Source organism: Xiphophorus couchianus, chromosome 12 (assembly GCF_001444195.1).
Source record: "Xiphophorus couchianus chromosome 12, X_couchianus-1.0, whole genome shotgun sequence".
Taxonomy (NCBI): domain Eukaryota; kingdom Metazoa; phylum Chordata; class Actinopteri; order Cyprinodontiformes; family Poeciliidae; genus Xiphophorus; species Xiphophorus couchianus.
This window is the reverse complement of record NC_040239.1, coordinates 6185540-6198368: the sequence shown is the minus strand read 5'-3', so window position 1 is coordinate 6198368 and position 12829 is coordinate 6185540.

Below are 12829 nucleotides of genomic sequence, written 5' to 3'. Positions count from 1 at the left end.
ATAGTCTAATGTTGGATTTGTAATTGTGTGATGGGTAACTATAAGGGATTTGATTTAACAAAATTATTAGCTCTCCCAGTGCACAAGCACCTAAAACTATGCCCACTGGTAAGAGACAGAAGGATGGAAGGACCTAACAGATTTTAAGAAGCAAAGGTTGCTGATCTGGCAAGATTTCACAACTGACATTGCAAAAATGTAACCAGGAGTCAAAACTGGAAAGACAGATTCAAAGAGTACTGATATAAATACACATTAACTAGCAGGTATAACAGGGAAATGAGGGAGGAGCACAAAAGGCAAACCAACTGAAACAAATTGACAGATTACGGAGTTTCATTACAAAACAATGTGGAAATTCAGTAATGAAAACAAAACAAAAAGTAATATCAGTATATCACATAGACCAAACAACTTGACAAAACTGACAAAGTCTACACTTTATTTTAAATGTAGCATACGATTTATATTGATTTATCAATTCAATGCAAGGCATCTACACTTAGCACTGAGAGATGGTACGCTATGTGAAGCGCTAAAGTCTTTCACAACCCAATGAAGTGTTTAACCTAAATTGTGTACTGACGAGGTGAAAGAGGCTGAGCTTTGCAGGAAACATGTATTAACTTCTTTAGCCTGGAAGTGGAGAGAAGCTTAGAGAAAAATTCACTTCCATTATCCACAGGGATTTAAAGAGTTGGGGTGGAAATGAGAAAAAAGAAATCTGAGGAAACATGGTGGAGATATGACAGTGGTTGGTCCAGGGAATGGATGGAAACCCCTCTGGTGGGAAAAAAAATGAGACTACAGCATCTGGAGTAGCCAGATTTTTATGGTAAAAATACTTTGAAAACAGAGAGACAAGGGAGAAATCAGGATGTAACTGGGAAAAATGAAACTTGTTTACCTCATAATTTACTTATTTTAAAAAATTCAGCATTTCAATCTAGTTCTCAGTTGAAGCCAATATTATATGAGGACAAAATAAGCGATGATGGAAAGAAACTGTACATTCCTATTGTGATTTTTATTCAGAAAGCGATGTGCTCTGTGTTCTCTTTCATCCAGCTTTCATCCTACACCCCAGAGAGGACTTTGTGTTCACCCATTCAGCTTTCTCTACATCCAATATCATTTCTTTTTGAAGCAGGAGAAGAGGATTATCTTCTGATGGAAGAGGAAAATGAATAGAAACCAGAGACACTCCAGTCAGATCTTTAGCATCAGCTCACTTCATCTGCCTTAATCAAATTGTTTCTCTTTGAAGAATTATGAATCTCCTTCATGAATAGAAACAACTTACTTCAAACTTTTTAAAAAATATTCATTGTTGGTGCTTTTTGAGCATCTGCAAGTTTTTGCTGAAGCCTTGTTAACACTTTATGTCTGTTTCTCAATATATGAGCAGAGCTCAAAATCAGCTGGGCTTTACTGAGCCTCTCATCAGGTTAATTATGTCTGGATACAGCTCAGAGGTAATCACAAAATGTGACCGTAAAGGCTGCGCTAAGCACCGGTGAGGAGCAATATCCGAGACATCACAGGGACATCTTCATGGCTTGTTTCAGTAATCCTTCATGGTGGCTCGCCACAGCTGCCAAGACGGCTGGAAATGCTCCTGTCTTCTTAATCCCAGATGGTTACACAAGAAGGGCTAACCCTATTGTCGCTTGCATCCATTCATAAAGTGTGACAGCAAGTTACAAACACACACCGTAATTGTTAAAGGATTAAAACACGGAAATTAAGTCATGGTTTTCATAATTACAATGAAATAAATCCAGCTTCATATAAAAGTATTGGAAGGATCCCTTCAAGAAGACTTAACCCTGATAGTCTGACTCATTCATTCATGAACATTAAGACAAATTCATATTTAACATTCAGCTTTTATGTTTAATAAAAATATAGAAAAGATTTAAGCTGTATCCCATATCCTCTAAAGAGCACTTTTGAGGGGAGAAAAAAGTATAAAGTGAACACAAATCAACACCTTAGAAATTTGCCCTTACCCATGCAGTAAGAGGAAAAACAAAACTGAGAAACCAAACTAACATATGCATATATTACAATAACATCTACACATTACTAGACCAATCTCTGCATTCTTAGCAAAACTGTACTCCCTGTTTCCATAAGCAGCGGACGTAAAATAACCTCCAGGATATTATTATTATTCAATCGTTCTTACTTCTTCTCATTGTTATAGTTTCTTTTATTACTTGATGCCATTTCTACTGGCTGCTCATACCATTCAACTCAGTGTAACCAAAAATACCTTTGAAAGACAGAATATTTACCGAGTTACAAATTCAGGTTAATATTGGGGCATGACATTCAAATCTCATTCTTGAGCCACTTGTGCTGTCTCTACCTTCACAGAAAGTAGAGAATGTAAGATCACACTGGGAATCAGGGAATATTGAAGCTCAGAACTGATATCGGCAGCAGGATGTTTTCAATTTGCATCTGATTATGTTAGTGAAGAAGGAATGGAAGGGCAATTCACTTCTGCTGGTAGTTTAAATGTGCATTAACGCTACAGTGCAGATGAATATTTCACCACTGCTAAATATGCTATACTTAATAGAACAGAGGAATCTTCTGCCTAGAGGGGAAAAAATCCAAATTATTTCATATTATAGAGTCCATTGATTTATCTGCTGTGGTTTTGTAGGGTTAGAGTTACAGAATTTTTATAGGAAATGAAATGATTATGATCCTTTGGTGTTTTGGTTTTCATTTGTGCTTATTTATCTTAGAAATATCAGACTATATCTTGTTCATTATAGTAGAAAGGTGTTGTCATAGTATTTCTTTCCAGGTTGAGTTCTTACTTATTTCTTGTATTCTGTTCTCTCTGTATCTTGATTTATCCTCTTAAATTGGTGTCAGTGAATCCCACTCTTAGTTGTTAGTTTCATTTGCCTAGTTTAGTTTTCCCTTTATGCTCTTTTGCTCAGTCTCCCCGTTTTACTTACATTCCCAGCTGTTCCACATTCTACTAATTAGCTCACCTGTTCGCAATGTCATTTTCCTCCCTTTCCTCTGTATTTAAGCTCACTGGCTGTCTTAGTTCATTGCTGCTTCCTCTTATTATTCCTCCATGATCCATGTCCAGCTTTTCCTTTGAGATTCCCTGTAAGTCTCCTTGTTATTTATTATTAAACTCTGCTCCTGTCACATTCTGACTCTGCACTTGGGTCCTTTACTAGCTCCCAAATACACCAAAAGCTCCTTTTTATGTATGAAGAAGGTTTTGTTTCTTTGCGGGTTTTTTCCCAGATTGAACTAAAAATACATGTACAATGCCATGAAAAAAGTATTTCTCCAGACAGATGCTTTCTCTTTATTTTTTGGTTGAGTTTCAGATGATAAAACATGTTTTTAATGAGAAGAAGATGATCTCACTAAAACTATCCCAACAAACCTGAATCTGTCTTTTTAAATAAAAACTCTGTGAGTCAGGGAAGGGTTTCATGTGTAACCACAGTGAGACCCGTTATCCAAAAACTGCATTTGCTGTTTGAGCATCGGCTCATGTTGGTGAGCATTGTGTGTTGTTTAGCTCCCCTCCCCTTCTACCCAGTTAAAGTCTAAAGAACAAAGCTCTATAGTTGCAATAATGTTTGATATTAAATATTGGAAAATCTTTTAACTTCAAGTTTATTAAATGTTATGTCTTTGTATTGTATTTTTTAATTTTACTGGTTTAATAATTTTGTTGAGCTCCTATTGAAGTGTTGAATGTTATGCTATTGATTTTTAAGAGACAAGAATATTTCTTAATGAAGCATCCTGGATTTCTTAAAAATATGCCTTCTAATAAATGTGTCATATCTACATTACAATAATCTTAAATATCACAATACAATTTTCTTTCTAAAGTTAAACTTTATGTTTTATGGAACACAGTGTTACAACAAAGAACATTTAGTTTTATGTATTGTATTCTTCTTTCCTTTTTAATTTTCTTAAATTATCTTTCTATGGACCCATTTGTGTCTTTAATAAAGCTGGTGATGATTGTAGTTCATGTTATTAAAAGTTCTGCCTTTGGGTAAGAAGGTTTGAAGTTTCTTATTTTCACTGACACTCCTGTTTGATTCAGAAGAAATAGCACCCTGTTTGCAGGTGCCATTTCTGAAAAGCACCTGCAAACACCTGCTCCACCACATTTTTAAAATCTACCATCTTCTAATGTTGTATTTCAGAAAGGTTTTCACTACAAATTTTGCAACTTGTAGCAAAAGATATTGCCCTCAAAGTTGTAAACAATGTGCTTTGCACATATGTTTTGAAGGGCAAATAATTATTTTATGTCCTTTAGCCAAATTTGTTGCAAACACCATGTTTTGTGCTACAGCATCTTTTAGTGGGAAGATTAAAACTTTGAAAGACATGGAAAAAATCTAACTACCCTAGGTGAAATTCTCAGACACAGAAACTTGTATTATACAGAAATTGTGTTCAAGACACGTTAGCACTGAATTCTTTGAAAGGTCAAATATATGCCTATCAATCCAGGTAGTTTTTTGCGATATGTCAAATGTATTCAGGTTTTACATTTGTTATGTTAAACAAATGTAAACATAACATTTAAATACAAATATATGTAAATGTATTTGTATTACATTTAATTACAAATAAATGTATGTATTTATATGTAGCACATAAAAACACTAAAAAAAGTGTATTTTAAATGTTTTCTAAGTGATTTTTTTTCAATCACTATGAAACATATTTTCTTGATCTGTTTTCATTCCATATTGGGTGAAAGTCTTGAGTAAAAGATTCTGGTTCTTTGTGGTGTTACTTGACTTACTCTTTCTTTGCTACCAAGAGATATTTTGATAATGTGACTATGAACATGAATATAAAGACCTTTCTTTTTCAACAGTGTAACAGAGATCCACTTATGAGCTGGGATGAAGCTGTTGCTGTGCAGCCAGTATTTGATTGAGGCGTGACTCACATTCCTTTGAGGTGTGCTCTGACAAAAAAAAAATTAGTCTTTGGTCTCTGAAACTTCAGAAGGATAAGAAGTTAAGCTAATTGGCTGATGGAATATAAGTCTGCTTTGGACGTGGCGGGGTGTATATATATTTATATATGTATAAATATATTTTTAATATTCTGAACATGTCAGAACCTCAAAGGGACCAACGAGTACCATCCGATAATATTCTAAACTTAAACAACAAAAATTGTTTTATTATATGATTTAAAGTTTAGCACAGGGAAGTATTGTAATCTTAATTAATAGACAAGTTTCCAAGGCAGCCTTAAAAAGTTTCAAATTAATCAGTTTCTAGGTGTGGGTAAATATTGAAAAAGCTTGTTTTTCCTGTTTTTTCCTTCTGCCATTTTCTAAAAAAAAAATAAAAAAACAGGTGTGTACCTTTCCAAATCAAGTCCAGTCAACTGAATTCATCACAAGTGGACTCCATTTAAGTTATGAAAACATGATCTGTGGAAACAGCTCAGTTTTAGGCTTCACTGGTATAGACTTATGTGAATGTGATTTCTTGGTTCTCTATTTTTAATATATTTGCAAAACACTGACAAAGAAATTCCACTTTGCTACAGTATAATGCACTATTTGTGTGCAGAGGTTTGAGGAAAGGAATTAATTTTCACAACTGGGAATACAGATGTGTCACAATGTCACAAAATGTTGAAAAAGTGATGCACTGTTACTACATTTTAAATTTGAATAATTTTACATTGGCAGCTATCTGTGCTACAAAGAACAGGCAAAAAGATGAATTTATCATCAACATTTATTTCCATGATGCAGTGACCTCATGTCAGTACAGGGCTTTTGAAGGTTAGGCTTTGGTTTCCTGCAGACTTTCCTTAAACTACTTATCCATGTTAACCCAATGACGAGACATTAAAAAACACAACCAGAGTGTGATAATATTAAATGTGTTTAATATTATCACACTGTGTGTGCTTTATTTTCTCTCACTGACAGTTCAGCTCTACTCCTTGTAACCTTGTCAGTTTCATTCTACAAACAGAAATCCATCAGCAGAGAAACATCTCTGTCTCTGAGAAGCAACAGCAAAGACAAAGGCAGCAATTTTCAAACCTTCTTTTTGTCTGATCCTTCCTTTGTCAGCTACCATTGTAGATGCTTATTTTCAATTAAAAGTTCTAATATGTTACGTGTAACAAAAAGCACCGATTTGGAGAGTTGAAAAGAAAGGACTATAGACCTATTTAAATCCTATAAAATAAAGTACTAATTATTATCCTGTGTATTTAAGCCAAAGTCATTGGATGTATGTAGTTAAGACATCTAGTTTTTACGAATATCTTTTCCTGGGTGAGAAAGGTAATTCCTCTGCAACATGAAGTAAAAAGAAATTCTGATGAAACTGAGAATCAGCAAAGTAGAGTCGTAAATATTTTGGATAATGTCAAACAAATTTGCTTTGCATCATGGACAACAGCTCAAGGTCTTGGAGGCAAACAGCAAATGGAAAGAAATCCTGTTGCAATATCCTGTTTTTAATTTGTGCTTCTTGTTATGCAACTTGATCTGTACAGTGTTTGAATGCTTTGAAAGGTGAACTTGTAAATTAGTTGTTGTCAGTACCCTCCTCCTTACAAATTAAAGTTTTTATATCAAAACACTTTGTAAATAGTTGAATAAAAAGGATCATACCTACAAAACATAACATGATTTGGCATCAGAGGCGGTCCCAGTCTGTTTGCAGGCAGATCTATTTACAGATTATCTGTCTCATATTATACTGCCATGACATGTTGACAGTTTAAACAAATATATAAAAACATATTTTTGAAAAGCTACATACTGCAGCTTTACTGTCTCCTATTACTAGACTCTTAGTGTGGTGCTCATAGTTTTATATCTGATCACAATTCTTCCTATAATTTAGGTTACATTTTCCGTTTAGTAAATCTACCATCCAAAACTAGAAAATCTAATGAAATTTTATAGATTTTTTTTCATGTTTTGTGCGTAGAAAGCAGCCATATTAAATAAAGAACATCACTTTACATATTTCTAGCTTTGAATTGGTAATATTCACCAATACATTAATTTCATCCATGTGATCAGCCAGGCTCCGTTCTGCTGCTTTAATCTCGTTGGAAATGCGTATGCATGCCTGTGCATGTGGAAAATTAATTAATTTTTGACTACTAATAATTTATTCATAAAACATGATTCATTATCCCAGCAGCCCTAAAAGCACTTGTTTGTGAACTCTGTGTTCTGCAGTTTGTGGCCGTACGCTTTCAGTCGCGGGGCAGCAACAGCTGAGGCGGGAGACTGCTGAGCTTCTGAGAACTCTCCACATGAGCTTTGGGGAAAACACGCTTTAACTGTGATACTTAGCCAGATGATCATGCTGCCTCCAAGCTGACAAACAGTTATGAGAAACAACAGCAAAGAGTGATGAATAAACTAATAACTCCTCTCCAACATGAGAGTTTTTCCAAGGGAAACGAAGCAAATCAAAGAGATGAAAACGTTTGAGAGAACACAGATATGAAAATGTATGAGCCGAATAGGGTATAGCTGATATCTCATATGACCCCATTTTTCATCCCCCAGTTCATAAACTTTTTAAGCAGGCACATCATGTAGTGAGAAATGTTTATTTATTTATTTATTCATTTATTTTTGCAGTCTGAATTCAAACCACATGCATTCTGATCACAGTGTCAAAGAAGAAAAGTTACAGTTTGATATTCACAAGCTATTAACCTCCTTAATACCTCTAGTTAATGTGCCCTTACCCATCTCATGCATATTCTTAATGCCCTGCTTAGTATTTTCTACACCACGGGCCACTGGTAGACTCCTGGGGAGACAGAGGATTCAATTCAATTAAAACTCCAAGTTCTGTGGCTTCTGATCCAATGAAGGTCTTGGCTCGAGTCCATAACCATGACAAGAATGATAATGCCACAGAAAACAACTGCAGACACAGGCAAAAACATGACACCATGAACTCTGTCAGGTGAAAAGGCAAGGGGAATTTGCAACAATGAGAAATAAAATTATTATATTAAATTTATAACATAATGTTGGATTTAAAATTTCAGCAAGAAAAAAAAAGGCTTCAAACTACAAAGTGGGGTTCTTGGCAATTAAGTCTTAGTTGTCACTTTACAAGTTTAGTGATATGCTTTAGCTCATTTTTCATTTGTAAGACCAATTTGTGCCCAAACTGACTTCTTTCCTTACTTCCATGTCTTAAGATGTTGCTTTACTATTTTCACTTTATGTTCTTCTTTCATGATAGCACTTATTTTGTAAAGTGCACTAGTCCCTGCTGAAGCTTTTTGTTATAGCTCTTGCTATTCGAACTGCTTTAATGGATATGATTCGCCTGCCACAATGTGTCAAACAACATTCCCCACAATTAGTTTTATTAAAATGTTTTTTAATTAAAGGTACATGCTTGGATTGTATACGTTTGTTTTCACCTTTAGTAAAAGTCAACACAACAGTCTTTAATGCTTTGATGGCATAATTTCCACCCTGCTGCTCTGCTCCGTCATGGGTGATGTCAAAATAAGCCAATAAATGTAGATCTAATGTTTACAACTTGAATGACGGAGAAAGAGAGAGAGAAAATGCCATGAGACAAGATACCAAAATTGCTGAAGATGAATATTAAAATATTCATTTTAAGTAATTGGAGAAAAGTAACAAGTAGAAATGATAAAAAGACACATTGTCTTTAAAAGTATACAGTTGTATTTTACTGATCTAAATTCTGAAATTTTAAAAACTTTACACACAAGCTTCATTTAGAAGTGATGTTGGTGATTTGAGTGTTGACAGTGATGAAATAGAGATTAGTGTCAGTAGTTTAATACCCAACCAGATGGGAAATATGATCACAGTCTTCACTTCTGTTTCTGAGTTATGGCATCAAGTAATGACCAGATAAATTTGGTCCATGAAACATTCTGTCATGGTGAAGAAAACTTGGCCATTAGCCTTCTGTCTCAGCTAGGAGGGTTTAAAATTTGCTCTTAAATAACCTTCTATGTTTTTAGTTTAGATTAAGAGGGCAATGGGTCAGTTATTGATGTTTAGATTCAAAATTGCAGATTTTAGAAGAAGCAGAGCTGGATACAAACGTTTCTATGCCTTTTTATCCAGCCTGGATAGCTGAACAGCTTTCAAAAAGACCCAAACAGTTTGCATATATAATATATTATACACACAGCTTACGTATCATATTGCCTTAAAGTGTTTGCCATCGAACGCTGTTGAAAAAACAGACACAAGGAGGAAATTTATTCACTGTACTTACATTTTTAGAGACCTAACGGGATTACATGGTACATTTCCTGCTGCTTCTCTGCAGTGCAAATCTTCTGAACTTTTGGCACAGCTTGGTTATTATCCATTTGTTAGTCCCTGCAGGGCCATCTGACCAAAGCTGAGGGCCACAGGCCACAGAGGGCCATGTCCTTACATTTAACATTATGGTTTTCAACGCTTTGAGGCATTAAACTCTGCCATGAAAAAGACTTGTAGTGGTCTTTTACTTGCTGTGACCTTAAACTCTCAGTCAACAGCTTTGTAAAAGTGAAATGATCAAATGTATTCTAATCAGCAGAAAATAACTTTCCAGCCTTTCCTTAGAACAGAAGCTCAGAGTCCTTAGGTTTGTCAGATATCAAAATGAATCTCAAGAAATATTTGCAGTTTGAAGTGTCTTTCTACAAAGGCAAGAAAACATTTTGGTTGGTGGTAGAAAAATTGGGATTTCAAGTAATATTGGTAACATGATGCTTTAAAAATATATGGTTGAGGATCACATCAAAATGCTAAATATTAGCTTTTTTTAGTAATTATAACTGTTCTTACAACAGTTCTAGTACTGTAGATTGTAAAACAGCCCCCGCCCAATAGGGCTCCAACTTTCCCTTTTGGCTTAGTGTTTTAGTTGTAGTGTGTAAAGCCATTCTACCTCCAAACCTGGTGAGTGAAATGCCATCAAAGATTTCAGCGTTGTCTTCATCGAACCAGAATATATTAGTTCAGCACCACTCTCACTTCTCCAGCAAACTTTAACAAGCTTCAACATGCTTTTTCTTCAGCAATATGCAACAATTATTCACAGAGACCATTGAGTTTGAGAGTATTGCTTAATGCATAAAAGCTGAGCCTGGTACTTCTAGGTATTCCTTAAGATGTGGGTGCTCTCAGGCTTATAAAAACCTCTTTTACCTTTATTTTGACTTCTCTATCTAGAAATGTTGAGCACAAGTGGTTTATATTGAAGTGATGTTTTTCCACTTCCAGATTTTGACTCAGAAGTTTAGAAGTGAAGCTAGGACCAATTTCCATTAATATGTTTCGCAATAGGAAGACATTTTTGTGAAAGTTTATTTGCTTCTACCACTAATAATACTGTGTGCAGTACTTCAGCAATAAAACCCTTTTAATAGATTAGTTAATATAAAACCGAGGGATATTTATTTGGAGTTCCAGTACAAATACTTTTTAAATTCTGGGAGATTTTAAATGGTTTCTCATCTATATGCTTTTTCGGAGATCTTTTTTATGCTTTTTATGCGTTCTAACACACAGCTCAATTCTCTTTGTTCATTTTTTAATGTATGAATTGCTTGAGTTATTTTTAACATCTGACAAGAATATCTATATATTTCTCATTAGAAATCTTCACATTAACTGTGCCCTCCATATGAATGTCAGCATTTACACTAAAAAGACAATAAACAGAAGTAAATTGGCATTATTTTAAATAAATGAGAAGTGATGCTCATTTGTTTCTAAGGTGAGCACGAACTAATTAATAACAGATTTATTTAATCAGATTATGAAGCCATTTGTGACCAATATTTACTCATCTTAAAACAGTCTTATCAACTTTGTCCTTTTAAACTTCTCAACAACAGGTTTCTATTGATTACACAAAGGCTTGACAAATTGATCCAAGTCACTAAACCTTGAGAGGAATAAAGAAAAACATTTAACATTTAAAAGCTCTGATTCCTGCTTTCATCAACAGAGGCTATACCAGCAGTAATAAATGAGAAGTGCTTAATTTTTCTCCACTGCTGCTTCTTTGAGAGGCACCTTTTTTAATCACTTGCTCATCGTGGGAAAATACCGCAGCTTGATTTGAATGCTAATGTGCCTGCTGAAAAAAAGTGATCAGATGCAGCAAAACGTGCAGATATAAATTACCGTGCTGCATTTTGGAGAGAGCTTGCTATTTGTATCACAAAATCATAATCTGTATGCAGCTTGTGCAGTCCAAATTTATGATGATTGGCAAACACTGGAGATGGTCTCCTGACGGTTTACTTTGTTGGGCTGTGCAAATGGGCATAGTTTTATTTTCGGGATAGATAATGATCTGATGTTCTCAGGAACTGTAATGGTAAATTTAAAACTTGTTGAATTAAACTTAAGTCTGATGCCTTTATTTCTTAATTTGGGCCTAAGATTTAGTGGAAAGAATTGAGATAAATTGCAAATGCTATTGCATAGACATACAAAATCAAGTTAGGCCTCATAGTTAAACAGGTATTTTTGTTAAATTAACCTTTTCCTAAGAACTGAAGCAAAATGTTCCCTGTAAAGCATGCACTTTATAAATAGCTTCCAGATAAATTAAAGAATTAATTACTTAAATTACTGACTAATTAATGTAATTATTGATCCTGCACAACGTTAGATTAATTGTCCATTTTTGATTGAAATAAAATGTAATTTCAAAGATCTGAAATAGGACTGTGGCTAACAGGTTTGGAGAGACAATGGAGTAACAGCAGAGGGTTAAATTCAACCCTCTTACCACATTTTGCTTTAACAAAGCACATAGCAATGATGATCAAAAGCCTCCTTAAAGTGTTTTAATATTAAAGCAGCAATGAAAGAGAAAATTCATCAAGATATTTTGTGTTAAAATCTGCTAATTTGGCATGCAAAGGTGGGTTTGTGTGACTTTATATTTTGCAATAAGATAAATAGTTGATGTAAAACAGCTGAAAATGTGCATTGCTGCATTGCTTTATGAATTCTGCCTGTGTAGCTTTTTTTTCCATGCAATGTTTGTGTCACATGAAACGTTACTTGTGGCCCTCTGGTGTCAATGTGCAGTCAACCACACCAGGTGACTGTAAATCAGAAGCTGCTGAGAATTCTGTTACCTCTGACTTCCCACTGAGCTCAACCAGAGGCATTCAACTACTGAGACAAAAATAAAGATTATAGTGTCTCTGGAACATAGTCGTTTGAATTAGGTTTTTTCTTTTTGGTTACAATGATTTTTTTATTTTTTATTGTGTACGTGTATTCATGTTTTCAGCATTGTATTTATGCAAAGGCATGAGATGTTATTGTTTAAGAGCAATGTTCTGAATCAATAGTTTGAGATGAAATTTTAAAATATCAATGTGGTTCAAAAGAGATACTAAGGTGACAGACACATTGTGAAATTTAATTTTCATTAGCTGTGAAATGAACAGAAAACCTGTTAAAACAGGTCATTATTTTATCTGATGAGAAATAAACCACTGATTTTCAACAACAGAACATGTTTTATTTTAACACTTGACACATAGTTCACATTTTATAATCATTTCCCATTATGCTGTACATAGATCTCCAGAAATTTGAGTTTTTCTGGATTACTCAAATCCAGAAATACTCAATACTTCTAGCAGACGTATTGAGTACTTATGCACCGCCATATTGGGATATGGTAGCTTGGTAGCTTGAATCTTTTAATAAAACTCTTTTCACATAAAGATCCATGTTTATATGTTTGTGCTACAATTCTTTAAGTGAAAAATA